At 33.7% G+C, this 14,774-nt stretch overlaps 1 long non-coding RNA gene across 2 annotated transcripts in view; it reads left to right on the top strand.

The window, feature by feature from the left end:
• Nucleotides 1-14,774, top strand: part of LOC106792099 — an 87,096-nt gene that overhangs the window by 18,347 nt on the left and 53,975 nt on the right. For both annotated transcript variants that reach the window (XR_001382259.1, XR_001382258.1), the window contains exon 3: nt 12,528-12,636. This is a non-coding gene — a long non-coding RNA (uncharacterized LOC106792099). The remainder of the gene's footprint in view (nt 1-12,527; nt 12,637-14,774) is intronic.

Here is a 14,774-nt window from a genome sequence, read left to right as displayed (position 1 = left end):
AATTTGTAAATTAGTTGTTTCGCGTATTATTCCACGTATAGTTCTAGTCTTACAATTAGTAAATAGAAGTAGAGCTTTTCTATTAGTAATGAAAGTATAGTAATTCTGATAATAGCGTAGAACTACTATAATTAGACTACTGAAACGAAGATGTTCAATTAAATTGTTGATAAGGATATTACTTTCCATTATTATTATACTAATGATGCAAACGAGTTAAGTGTTAACTCTCCTTATGCTATCTTATTAAACTCATTCAAAAAATCGTAATATACAACAATAATATGTTTTATATTTTTCGAGATATTCGAGTAAACGTCTCGCGTTCAGAGATAACACTTCATAAAAAATAAAACATAATATTTCATTATTCAGATAAAGAAAATCGAACAACGAAACGAAACGAAACGAAACGAAACGAAATGAAATTTGAGATTACGATATTAGGGAACTAATTGGACAATTTTGACGACTACTCTAGACAATAATATATATATATATATATATATACCACTTGCGAAAATAGAAGGAGAGAAACTCGTACTCGCGAGAACGCTAACAAACGGTTTAGCACGCGGAAACCGTCGTCGTTCGGGGGGGTGGGGCGTGGTGGTTGTGGGGTGGGTTGGTAGAATGCATGCATGGAGAGAATTCCATGCGGCACGGAGCTTTCACAATAGAGCTACCTCGATGAATAGATATGATCTGTTTGCAGGCCCACCATCGTCGATATCATCATCGGCATACGTCATCAGAGAAACGGCAGCAGCATATGTACATTGCCTGCCGTTCTAAAACCCACCCCCAAACACCAACACCACCACCACCCCCCCCCCACCTCGTTTCCTTCTCTTCATCGTCATTCCTCTCATTCTTCTACATCGTTTCTCATTCCTCAACGTTTGACACTACCAATCACACCTCTGTTATTATCCGCTAACGAATTTATTCGCAGACTCATTAGTGAAACGATACACTTTTTCCTCAGTCAAAGAATTATTTCTCTCTTTTTCTTTTGACTCCGAAGGATATTAAGTAAACATTACACAAACATCGAGACAGTTTAACTTTTATCTACTAATTGAGAAACTTTCAATACTCTTCCCACTCGACTCCTATAAAGTCAAACGCTTTCCAACTCGCTAATTTTCAAGTTTACTGCTCGACAGTTCGATTTTTCTCTCTATCTCTCTCTCTCTCTCCTTCAAAAGCTTACTTTATTCATTTGCAATATACCTTTTTGCCTGTTTCTTTGATAAACAAATTAATAACATTATTTAACGCTTATATTCCAACTAACACTTTTATTGTTACTTTCAACGTGAAGTTTTCTTTATAGATCGTTTTACTCGCCAGATAATTAACAATCCTTTTCGTCCATTTTTTTTTTTCTTTTTTTTTTTTCAACGATGACATAAAGCGGAATCCAAATCTTATCGAAGATCGAATCATTTCTAACTCGCGACATTCGTATCGTACTCGTATCGTACCGTACCCGTATCGTACCGTACCGTACCGTACCGTACCGTACCGTACCCTATCGTACCTTTTGTGTGCCACTTTTTTACCTGACTCCTTTGAATCCTCGAAAAAAAACAAAAAAATGGCAATACGCATGATTCTCCGGGGAATCGGCAAAAGCGATAATAACGGAAGCGTATCGCGAAAGAACGTACGTCACGCGTCCCTGCGGCTTTTTTTTCCTCCTCCTCCTCCTGCATCTCCCCCTCCCCCTCCCCCTGCCCCTGTCCCTCATCCTTCTCATCCTCCTGCTGTTACTCCCCCGCTAGTTCTCATCCTCACATACTTTTTTTCTACTTTTATTTTTCCGTTAAACGTCATCGAGGCCCACGCGAACTATCGATCATGTGCCATGGCATACTTCACGCGATCGCACCACCGAAAACTATCTCTACCATTAATCTGCAGACCTTTACGGAAGCCATACAACAACAACGTGTACCGATCGAAGCTTATCGATTATTTTCACACACCATTTTCTTTTACACGCATATGTACTACCTACCTATGTATATATATCATATATATGTATATATATATATATACACTATTGGTCAAAAGTTAGAATCTTTTGCTTTATTTTTCACGTAACAATCTAATATTTCGATTAATTTTCGAGTAATGTCTTTCGTATCGTTATTTATATCTATTATTAACATGCTAAATTGCGTTATAAGAATTTTCAATAGTTTCTCATACATCCATTGTATGTTACATAATTTATATACATCCAATTAAAAGCAATACTGGAAATAAATTTGTCTACTTGTGTCATGTTTAATAACTTTTACGAAAGTAAAAGGGCACGGGGAGGAGAGGTGGGAAAAATATTTAATTAAAAAACACTCGTGAAACTAATTTTCCTGGATGCCTTTTAATACGTCAGACCTGTAATTTAAAAATAAATGCGATCTTTTTTCGTAAGTTTTTTTCTTTTTCTTTACCCGAAAAAAAATATGTACTTCGGTTATTGCAGAAACATTCTTGTTTATTTTTGTTTTCGTTGTTTCTCCAAATGATTCAACGTTTCCTAACTTTTGACCTATAGTGTACGACTATGTTCGTATCGTATATTCACGTAGGATAAATGTTATATACAATTTTGATAGAGTTTATTGGTATTTTTGTTAAAATAAAACTATCGCATATATACCAGTGGTTTATTCATTTTTCTTTTTTTTTTTGTAACGCATTACCTCGACGGAAGAGTGAATTCTTTTATTTTTTTTTATTTTTATTCTTTTTTTTTTTCTTTTTTTTTTTTTATTTCTTTCTTTTCAACAAACACGGCCTGATAATTTGCATCCCGTGTGATTTGCTTTCAACTGTAATAGCACGTTTTGATATTGGACGGGTTCTCGTTCATTCCTCTCATTCGTTCGTTTCATTTCAATATTTACTCTTCGTCGTTTTAAAAAACCGACCCCCTTTCCCAATCAATCGTCATTTGCAAAACAAGACAAAGAAGAAAACAAAAATCAAAAAATAAAAATAGTAAGGAAAAAAAGAAGAAGTAATTTCTATCGATAATCGAAACGAATCGGTTATAAAAATTTCCTACGAAATTCCTTCGTTATCCTACGTTTTATCAATGACAACTCAATATACGTATATATATATATATATATACATATATATACATATACATGTACACCGTGTGCAATAGATGAAAATATTCCGCGAACAATATGCCGAGTAAGTTCTATTACTAACGCAATTTCCGAATCGTGATTATTAAATCGCATCGCGAATTTGTTCTATCACCTTGTTTTATTTCATTTGGAATAAAAAGAAATAAAAAAAGATAACAAACGATAAAAATTAATAGGTTCCATTGTAGAATCATGCAATAACGTGGAATACTATCGTTTAAACAAATGAAAAACACTTTCTTCTTCGTTATAACTATATTTATTTGATTTCAATGAATTCAATTAAGATTTATCTTAGAAAAATCAAATTAATTTCTATTACACGAACTCAAAAAAGTACTCGCGTACGAAAGTACGTAATATTACAAAGAAAAATTAAAAAATTAAAAAAAAAACAAAAAAAAAAAACAGAAAATAAAAAACATACAAAATCACAGATAAGGATTAAATGTGTTCGTAAGTAAATCAATCCATTTCACAATGTAAGTATCTATTCGCAATCGTAATTCAAGGACTAACAATACCTTTGAGAAAAGGTTCGAAATATTCTTGAAAGAAAATTTATAACACTTACACTAACACGGGAAGCTATAAAGAAAAGTGTATTAACATGCTCGAAGTGGAAGCGTTACTAACGTAAATATACATGCTTTTTGGAGAGGAGAAACTAGAGAATCCGGAGAAACACGTTCGTTCTCTATCGTACGTTCTATCGTACAGTATATACAGGAAGTAACAAGGAGCGGCACCTGAGGGTGTAATCATCCTTTTACGTTAGCTTGGCGTCGTACCATAACCACGAAGGCAATCCAACCCCACACAAAAATACCGAACGTTGTTGTGTCGTAAAACGAACATCCATGATAGGAATTTAACAAGTGACTTACATTGTTTAAAGAAACACTTAGATCATTAACTCTTTTATAAATTTTAAAATGTATCATTGATATAGTTCGCAGTAGTTGTGAAACTCTATCTATATTTTTTTTAAATTATAAATTATATTTTAATAATTATATATATTAATAATTAATATTTTATATTACATTATATTTAAATTATATAAACAATTTTGTAAGATAATTATATATATATATATATATATAAATCGATAACAAATACACGTACGTAAAAATATAATTCGAACGACACGATATCAAAAAAAAAAAAGAATAAGTACAAAATTCATCGATACAAATTTTCGTCGTTGGTCACAGCTTGGCCTATATAAATTCGTTCTAGAAACAAAAAAAATGTAATAATAAGTAAAATGAGAACAAACGCGCGCGGTAAAGTTAAAAAAAAAAAAAAAAAAAAAAAAAAAAAAAGGAAAGGATTGTAAAAGAAAGATGACTACTGCGACACTACTACTACTACTACTACCATCAACGACAAACATATACTACTGTTAACACGCCTAGCATATCTTTATCTTTATATTTTTCTTTCTTTTTTTACTAGGTAGATAGGAAGGACCTAACGAAAAGCAAAATTCTTTTTTTATTTTTTCTTCCTCTCCCTCTCTCTCTCTCTCTCTCTCTCTCTCTCTCTCTCTCTCTCTCTCTCTCTCTCTGGAGGAAAAACAAAATTTAAACGGAAACAAGGCGCGAAAACGTGGCGTTCCAGATTTCGTTTTTCAGCAGGTTTTCTCGTCTAGAACAAGTAAGGACTATGAAAACGTGCCACTTCTTTTGATCTCGTGTGCCGTTTCTCTTACAATAGGCTTCCACGATGCGCACCCCGGTTGTCTTCTTCACCAACGTTCTCTCCACTTTGTTTTCCCCCCTTTTCCTCTTTTTTCTTTTTACCTCCACCTTCTCATCCTTTTTTCTACTCTTTTTTTCTCTCTCTCTCTCTCTCTCTCTCCCTCTCTTTCTCTTCCTCTTCACCCTTCACGTCATTAACAATATCGTCCGCTCTTCCGACCCGAAATTACACGCCGCAATCCGAGAAACGAGTAACGAACCGAACGCGCGACCGAGAGTCGTGCAAAAATAATACCGAAGAAAAAGAATATTATAATAATAGAAATGAGAGAGGAGACACACACATATAGTAATCCTTGCATCGTGTTTTGCGAGTTTATATTACGAATGCCAAAACTGGGCAAGCTTTTTGTTTTCTATTCTGAGAAACCTTAGAAAATTCATGGATGCTTTTTCGTCCCCCTTAAGCGTCTCTCTCTTTATCTCTTTTTTTCTTCCTTTTCTCTCATTACGTATAATCAATCCTTTACAACGTTTTATCTTATATAATTTCGCGTGAGATATAATTTTTAAGCAATTGAAAATAATTTTCGAACGATCATGATTTATGAATGATAATTTTTTTTCTTATTTTTATTTTTAGAAAATAAGATTAGTATTGTTTGATAGAAAGATGTTTAATATTTCTAGAGAGTAAGAAGTTACAATTTTTTCTTATAATTATATTATTAATATCGAGACACAAAATATCACTGTCGAATATATATTTTTCTCTTGTAAAAATATTGATTACTGTTTCAAATAGAAAAAAAAAACGAAAAATATAGTAAAAGTTGTACTATTATTATAGATTGGACTGATTCGAATATCCTAGAAAGTAGCGAAAAAGGGTGTGGTTTTTGACGTCAGACGTTGTGCACTGTTAACTGAGAATTTCTCGAGTCCGGTACACTATTCCAGGTGAACAACAACGTGAAACTATAGTTCGAGTTTCGGTGAACTAGCATTGTCACAGCTTGCCACCCGTATTTCAACGTGAAACTGACTGCATGTATTTTGTGGTTTTCGTGAAAATTCAAACCATGTTCTTTGATTCAATGAACTTGTCATTCATTTCATTCAATATGAATCTTGAATCGATTATTCGCAGAGATGATTGTAAGACATTTGTCGAAACATTGTAAATACTCTAATATTGACTCCCCTATAAATTTAATACGATCTCATACCAAAAAAAACGATCATTTTTAATATTTAATAAATTTAATAACTATTATTTATCATTTCTAAAATACCATTACTTTATATTAATTATTGATAAAGATTAATAACCATTTTCAATAAAAACAAAAAAAAACAAAAAAGAAATAAGAAAAAAAAATGGAAGTTAAAAAAGATAAAAGATTAAAATAAGAATAGGAGTGTGTTTCTCGTAACAGTAGGGGTATATTTCGAATTCCGATCAGCATCAGCTGAGAACGTTAACTCGGGTTAGCAATATAGATGGTGAACCGATGGTGAACCGATGGTGAACCGTTCGTGAGTCGATGGTGAAACGATCGTCAGCCGGTCTTATTGAATCTTAGCCACCTTGTACGATACTTCCGAGTAATAGCTACCAAATCCATTTGCACGAACTGTCTTGAAAATAATCCAAAGCGAATTTCCATCGTTCTTCTTGTTAAAGGTAGAAAAGGTCCAATAGTTTGATACACGTTAGTCGTTTTCAAATTTCATTTCGACGTGGGTTGGAAAAAGGGAAAAAGATGGAGAAAGAAGATGAGAAGGAGAGATGTCCCATGGCTGATACGAAACGTTTATCGAAACTAAAAGAAACGTGAAAATGTAATGGAAAGAAAATCGGCACGGATAATGCAAGACGAATCTTAACGCAAGCAAGCTCGAGCTTACTCGATACTAACTTTTTATACCTATTTCCCCGCCCCCCCTCCCTCCCTCTTTGTTCTCTACTCGAGAAAAAGGAAATATAAAGTGTGAGAGAAAGGAAGCTGGCAGTTTTATTCATCCGCCAGCAAACACAGTATAGTTCGATGCAAATAAATGTTTACGCTTTACCCTATTCTTTTCTTCTCGTTCGATTCAACGAGAAACTAAAGTCGATCTCCGAAACCGTTTCTTTCTTGTCTCCTACGGTGAACGCTTTCGCTTTTCTTCACACTCTTTGGCATCCTTTGAAAATAACGCCCAAGCTGAAACGAGATCATTCGTTCTTTCTTTCTTTCTTTCTTTCTTCGAACGTACCTCTGTACTCCTTGACTTTTCAAATCGTGAGGAAAATAAAGAAAGATAGAATGATAGAAAGAAAGACAGAGAGTGAGAGAGAGAGGTTCCTTTCGATAAAAAGAAAATTACTCGGCATCGCAAAAATCTTCTAAAGGGGAGAAACCCCGGTAAAGACTTTTCCTGTTAAAAGGTTCAAGCGTAATATGGACGTCATTCTTATCCAACACGTAGCAGAAGCAGCACATTTTCACGAAACTGCACGTTGTATTCCATCTCTTTCTCGATTTTTTTTGTACTTTTCTTCCTTTCTCTCTCCCTCTCTCTCTCTCTCTCTCTCTCTCTCTCTCTCTCTCTTTTACTACCCTTCCCACGTTCCATCTTCTCTCATTCTCGCCTGACTTTCAATGTCTTTCTTCTTCATGCCGGAATGTAAACCTTTTGTCCGTGTCGTAGCGAACAGGTATATATATATATATTGTCGTTCTTTTCTAAAAATCAAGAAAAGCGTTTCCATTTAACAAGATGTTTCTGTGATTTTTATTACAAAAGAGAATTTTTTCCTTAAATTCCAATCGAATACGATTATCAAATGAAAATATTATAAATATATAAATCTCCACCCCCTCCCCACCACCCCCCGCGTGTTATATCTGTTTAACTTTATTTACGTATTTATGAAATGCGATGATGTATTTGAAGAAGAAATTTTCAAACGTCCAACAAAACCTATCATCCAACGTACTAACGTCTGACAAGTACTGTCAAGGAAACAAAACCTCTGAAAATAATCGCATAAATTTTAATTAAAATAATTTATTTCATTCAGACGTCGTAATGCCAACGTCCAATAAGTAACGAATCTTCTCTTCAACGCAAACTTTATGCACGTTTATTGTCAATTTAATATTTTAATATTTACTTTTTTTTTTTCAAAAAGATTTGAAACCTACTCATTTCTCTTTCTATCTTTCTACCAATCTCAATACTTTTTCTCTCATTCTCTTTGCGAACGCAGTGGAAAGTGTACTTTTTTCTTTTTACTAACACACACACACACACACAGCACAGCACAAAAACTAGTGTGGAGTTTACAACGTCCTTTTCTTTCTTTAATCCACCCCCTACCCCCTTCTTCTTCTTCTTCTTCTTCTTCTCTTTTTTGTTTTTTTATTCTCTTTCCTACTTTTCCTCTTTCTCCTTCCCCTATCCTCCTCCTCCTCCTCCTCCTCCTCCTACTCTTCTTTCCTCATCTTTCTTCTCTTCTTCGTGCTTGCACGCCACGCGAAATCTATTCAATTTACTTTTTCTAGCAAGGGATCTACTCCGACGAAAGAAGATGTCTCTCTCTCTCTCTCTCTCTCTCTCTCTTCTTCTATCACTATCTCTCCTCCTTCTGTAAAAAATAAAAAAACGAGCAAAAGTGGAAGGACGACGAGCGAATAGCTAAGATCGTCCGTTAAAGTACACACGACGTTCCCAAGGACTACGACGACGACGACGACGACGACGGTGCTTAAAGCTTCGAGAGAGGGTCTTTCAAACTTCACAATTTCGTTCTCTTAACGTCAAAAAAGATTTCCTTCTGTGATTTCATCCTAACGTTTTATTTTCTTGCAACCTCTCTTTCCCTCTCTCTCCCCCTTGTTTTTTTTTCTTTCCTTCCAAACTATACCCAAAAGACTTTTAACAATTTCGATTCGATCTTTCTCGTAGTTGAAAATTCCTGGAACGATCGTTTAATTAAAGCGTATCTATCTATTCTTTCGAAAGACGAATAAAAAGTGTCATACAATAGTTGGAAAAAGTTGTTTAGAAATGACGACGAGAAGAGGAGAAGGAGGAGGAGGGAAAGAAGAGGGCTGGGACAACGTATCGCAAAGATTTTTAACTAGAAAATCTTTTATCAACGCATTTACTTGTACGTTTCTATTTAATTAATTATGTTAATGTCATAACAGAGTTGCTTAATTTATTTTTTCATTGAAAATAACAAGAAACTTTGTTTTAGAATGTATATTGTGTGTATGTAACGTATATGTATTATATTATTCATTTTAATCCCTACGAAATATTATTTGTTACTTTGGTGTACGAAGTTTTTAATGTTCTTTTTTTTTTTTTTTTTAATCTAAGTCACATACTTAATATAGTATTATAATATACATCGGATATTCTAATACAAGAAAAGATAATTTTACAAATGTTCGAAAAGCGTATACGTTGTGTTCGAAGAAAATATTTCGGACAAGAGATACCTGATATTATATATCATATATCATTTATTATATTTTATATATAAAAACAATTTCTCTTCTTTTTTATTCGAATATGAACTTATACGTGTCTCATAATTACGATATAATTTTTCATTAAAATAAAATACAACGAAATACGCGTAATTTCGTCTAGGAATAATTTTTGTTCGTACTAAAACCGACAAAAATAAAATCAAATCAAATCAAATTAAAATATAAGAAAATATAAAAAAGAAAGAAAGAAATAATAAATAATATTACACAAAGGATTAACAATCCCTCTATATGATAATGTTATCAACAATTTATTCCTTTTTTTTTATTTAAACAAAAGAAACGTTAAAGGATTGAATCATTATCGGATATGGTAGTAAATAAATGCTTTAACGCGTTAACGAAAAGCTCTCGAAACGATTCTATGAGAAAGTTCGATAACATTTTAGTTGAAGGAGAATTCATAGAAGTTTTACCATTCTCTCATGGAATCCGTTGGCATTAAAAGGAGGATGTGGAAGGACTAACCAAGCCCTCTAGTAGCTTTAAGCTAGTAGAAGATCCGAATGTGAAACGTGTACTTTCGGAATCGAATAGTAGGAGTGTTAAGCGCGTATAAATTCCAAACGCGAATTGTTATTACCATCGTGTATGGTAGTGATGGTGGTGGTGGTAGTGGTAGATGATGTTTCGTTGAATAGTGCTTACTCGCTTATTCGCGTCTGCCATAAATGGTTACCACCAATTTATGTTCACGTCGCAAACTTTCATCTAGAGAAAAGCAAGAAAATTGAAATTTTTTTTCCTCATTCCCCCATTTTTTCTTATATCTCATATCATATTTTCTTTCTTTCCTCGGTCAATCCTTTTTTCTTGGTTAACAAAAAAAAAAAAAAAAGAAAAAAAAAGAGGTGATAGCGGGGTCGAACAAATTCGCAGTGTGAAAATGTCTTCTAATCGTTAAACGTTTAACGAGAAGAAACGTTCGATGGAAATGTATAAAAACATAAAAAAAAAAGAAAAAGAAAAAGAAAAAAAAAAAAGAAAAACCATAAAGGAAGAAAATCAGGGAGGATAGAAATAAAAGTGAGGAGAAAAAACGAATCGAAAAGCTTTCCGAGATTGGCCGTTGGAAAGAAGCTCGGTTTGGTAATATAGAACCCTGAGCTGGTTGGTCGGCCGGCTGAATGTTCGAGTACTAATCCTAGTGTAATAATGGCTTACGCGCTAGCAAGCTCGCAAGCTCGCAAGCTCACTTCTCTAGTAGCGAGGACGTGGCCAGTCCTCTACTTGACTCCGCAGTATTACCGACCACTTCTACCCTCATCGGACGTGACCTCCGACCCATTATACGATCCTTTTTATTCCGCTATATGATTCGTAAATCTTTTCGGCTTTTCTACACGAATCGCACAAGACTATACTATAAAAAATATATATATATATATATGTATATTATTATACTCATATATCTAAGAAAATAAACGACTGGAACTAGTTTTTTTAATTAATATATATATTTTGTTTATTATATAATATTAAGATAATATGTATTGACACGTGAACTGTAAATGATCAAGTTGCTGATGAAGTCCCCAGTAAGGGACGAAACGTACAACTAGTTCTAAATAAATTGTTCATTAGATTTATTAACCGTCTATAATTCCCTTTTAGACTTATATATTAATTATTAATTTATTTTATTTATAAAATAAACGACCATAATAGTTTGACCGATGTTATCAACAATTTTTTCTTCTTATTTATTTTATAATAATCATTTTCATTATATCGTACGAATTTTAAATGGAAAAACATTTCATTTGTTGTTTTTGTTTTTTTTTTTTTTCATCCTACTAATCCAAAACATTTATATCACGTCACGTCATATACTTTTCAAATAGATTAAAAAAAAAAAAAGAAAAAATAGAAAAGATCGAGCGAGAATAAGGGACTATCTTAAGATTTATGCAAACGTAAACGCTGATGTTGTATCCTACGTGCACCGGTTGCTGCATATATTCTTTAAAGGATATACTTGAAAATATGTGTACGTATAAGAGAAGAGAAGAGAAGAGAAGAGAAAAAAAGAAAGAAAGAAAAAAACTACAAAATTACAAAATACATGCTAAAATAAAAGTACGAAAAGTCGTCTAACCGAGATACCCTTTAACATTCAAATAAAAATCCCTGTTTTCATCCCACATTCTGCTTATATTCGGTCGGCATTTTAATATTTCCATATGAAAGGTTTAATCCGTGATCTGATCGATTTAAATGAAAATGCGACGATCTTCTTTAGGAAAAACGATGATCGAGAGGGCGGGTGAAGGAGATTAAGAGAAAGAGGAGGAAGGGTGGAGGGAGGGTGGACGGGAAAGGGAGAGGAAAAGAACGGAAAAAAAAAAAAGCAGAAGAATAATAAAAAGAAAATGCGACGATTTATTCGTGCGAATGAATTCGAACGTTGAAAAACAAAAAAGGGCGTGGGAGAAGGGTGGGGAGGAAAGGGTTGGTAAAACCTGCCGACGTAAGCGACCGAATAAAGAAGAAAAAGGGATGGCAACGAGAAGATATAGGAGGAAAAGAGGAAGAGGAAGAAGAAGAAGATGGGGAGTAAAAAAAAAGAATAAACGGGAGAAAGAAAATAAAATATATATATATATATATAATAAAAAAGAAAAAAAAAAGAAAGGGTCGCAAGAGAGTGGCATCGAATGTTGCTTTCGAAATAGATACGAGGCGTTTTCCCTTTCCAAGTTGACTCTAGTACTAACGGTAAAGGAAGATCGTGGAAAAGTCACGCGCGCCGTTTGTCTTTTTCCCTTTGCCTCTCTAACCCCCTTTTTCTACCATCCTCTATACCACCAGACACCACTACGAATATAACAACTTTAGGCTTTGCTACTTTGCCAGCTTGAAACCGAATGTTGCACTACGGTATTAGCGTCGTTCTTCGGTTTTCCCATGTATTTTCCAAACAAATTCACGTATTTCTCTTGAAGCAACCATTTCAATTCAATTTACATGTACACGTGTATATATATATATAGGAGCATATAAACCGTCTATATGTAAAGAGATATTTACTTATGTTATATTAGATACGTGAATTGATCAACATGTGATATGTTTTTTCTATTTTATTTTTTCAGCGACAGCGGCATGGCCGAGGCAGGAGCAGCCCTGTCCAATAGCAGGAGACTTTTGCATGAACGGTGGTACCTGCCTATTTTTTGAGACTGTCGGTGAACCAGCATGCAGGTGAATACAAACAAACATTCGTTTTATCTTTTTTTTTTGGTTCTTTCGTGAAATTTCTTTTATTTACCAGAAAATTTATCGAATAATTTTCGATTTAAACTCGTTTAACACGTATATATTGATCGTATTATTATATTTATTATATATTCGGATTATTATTATTATTATTATCATCATCTTCTCTAGACAATATTTCGTAAAAATTCTCTCCTTCTTTTATTTTCATTTCTAACAGAAAACAATTCGATTATCTGCGAGATAGTTGAATTCGAGTAGTATATTCGCGATACTGGAAGGAATAAAAATGTTAACGCGAAAACGAGATACGTCGAAATAAAGTTTACTACTCCTCTCTCTTTCTTTCTTTTCAACGGTCAAATTTATTTTCTCGAGAAACGGAAGAAAATCGATTTTAAATATAGATGGACAGGATATCGACGCGTTAAACGATACCTTCCGTTAGATATATATATATATATATATATATATATTTCTTTTTTTGTATTTCATCTTATACAAGAAACTTCTTCCCTTTTTCACGCTTGACTTCTTCTTATCGAAGAGACACTGAATATAATATACGAAATATTCTGTGAAGTATTAAATTCGTCGATGGAGTTGTATTTATTATTATCGATCTTATTACAAAAAAAAAAAAAAAAAAAAAAAAGAAAAAATTCAACACATTACGATGTAGAATAGAAATGATTTATTTAAAAAAGTGCGTTCATTATTTAATGACAGTAGACATGAGAGATGAAAAATAACGGCGTTAGTTGTTTCGTGTACTTTGCGAATGAAATTTATTCTAACGTGTTATGCGCGCGCGCGCGAGAAACTAGTGCAAATAAATATATTATACATACTTACATTAAATCCCCGCCTATATATTTCGCATCCCCATATATATTTCCTGTTGGTATAAAACAAAAGACTCACTGAAAGCACCCACGTGAAAGCACTTAAAGCTTAAGTACGTATCACGTATAACGAAAAAAAAAAAAACAAAAATAAAAAATAAAAAACAAGTATGTACATATACTAGACGTTTAGAGTACACGAGTATACACGTATATTATAATACATACGACTCTGACTCTAAAATTTAAATATACTAACATGAAAAAGAGAGTTCGTTTGTTCGTTAAAAAAAAAAGAAATAAATAAAAAACAAAAAAGGAAAAGAAATACTTGGATCGTGGTGTAATCATGGAAAATTCTGTCACCGTTAGGAAAGAACTAACAAAAAGGTGTTAGAACGAGTGGTGGAGATGGGGGAGGGATACTATTTGCAATTGCTGAGAATATACAACGAAGAATAAATTGATCGTGGGATCCTGGCGTACTTGCGACCTAAAAAAAAAAAAAGAAAATATGTGAAATAATACGGGTAAGGTAGATACGTATACATATATATATATATATATATATATATATATATATGTTATATATGTCATATGTACTTTCCATCGGTGCATTTTGACGTCGGTGGGTGCACTCGTTAAACAAATTTGGTGGACCAGTCGGCGCCGGTTATCCGTGAGATAAAAGCTACTCCCGAGAGAGGATCCTCGTAGGCTTTGAAGGTGAAAGAGATGGAGACAGGAGAGAAAGAGAACATATGTAGAGAAAAGTGGGGGGGGGGGAAAAGGTCAAAATGAGTAGCGAACGAGTGTATGTGTGTATATATATGTGAGAGAGAGAGAGAGAAAAAGAGATGGGGTTTGGGGGAGGAAGAGATGAGAGTATCAGAAACAAGAAAAAAAAAGAAAACAAAAAGGGTTAGGTAGATAGAAAGAGTGGACGTTATGGCCTATAGCCAGGGTAAAGGGAACGAACGTATACCACCACTACTACGGTGTCATCGGTTGACGAGGGTTTATTGGCTTTATCGAGAAATCGAGTCGTTCCCAGAGGAATAGAAGGATAGAAAGAGAAAGATAAAAAGAGAATGAGAGAGAGAGAGAGAGAAAAGTCGACGGATTGAAAGGAAGATGCGTGACGCATTTCGGACGCGACGCGCGTGTTTCTATTCGATCGAGCTCATCCAATGATCTGCAAAAAAAAAAAAGAAAGGAAAATAAAAATAAAAAAGAGAGCAAAAGAGAACGATAAAGAAAAAGAAACGAAAAAAAAAA

This window comes from Polistes canadensis, unplaced genomic scaffold, assembly GCF_001313835.1.
Source record: "Polistes canadensis isolate GaletaPanama2010 unplaced genomic scaffold, ASM131383v1 scaffold_377, whole genome shotgun sequence".
NCBI classification, from domain to species: Eukaryota; Metazoa; Arthropoda; class Insecta; order Hymenoptera; family Vespidae; genus Polistes; species Polistes canadensis.
The sequence above is the reverse complement of the archived record's forward strand: the minus strand, read 5'-3'. Positions and strand labels throughout refer to the sequence as shown.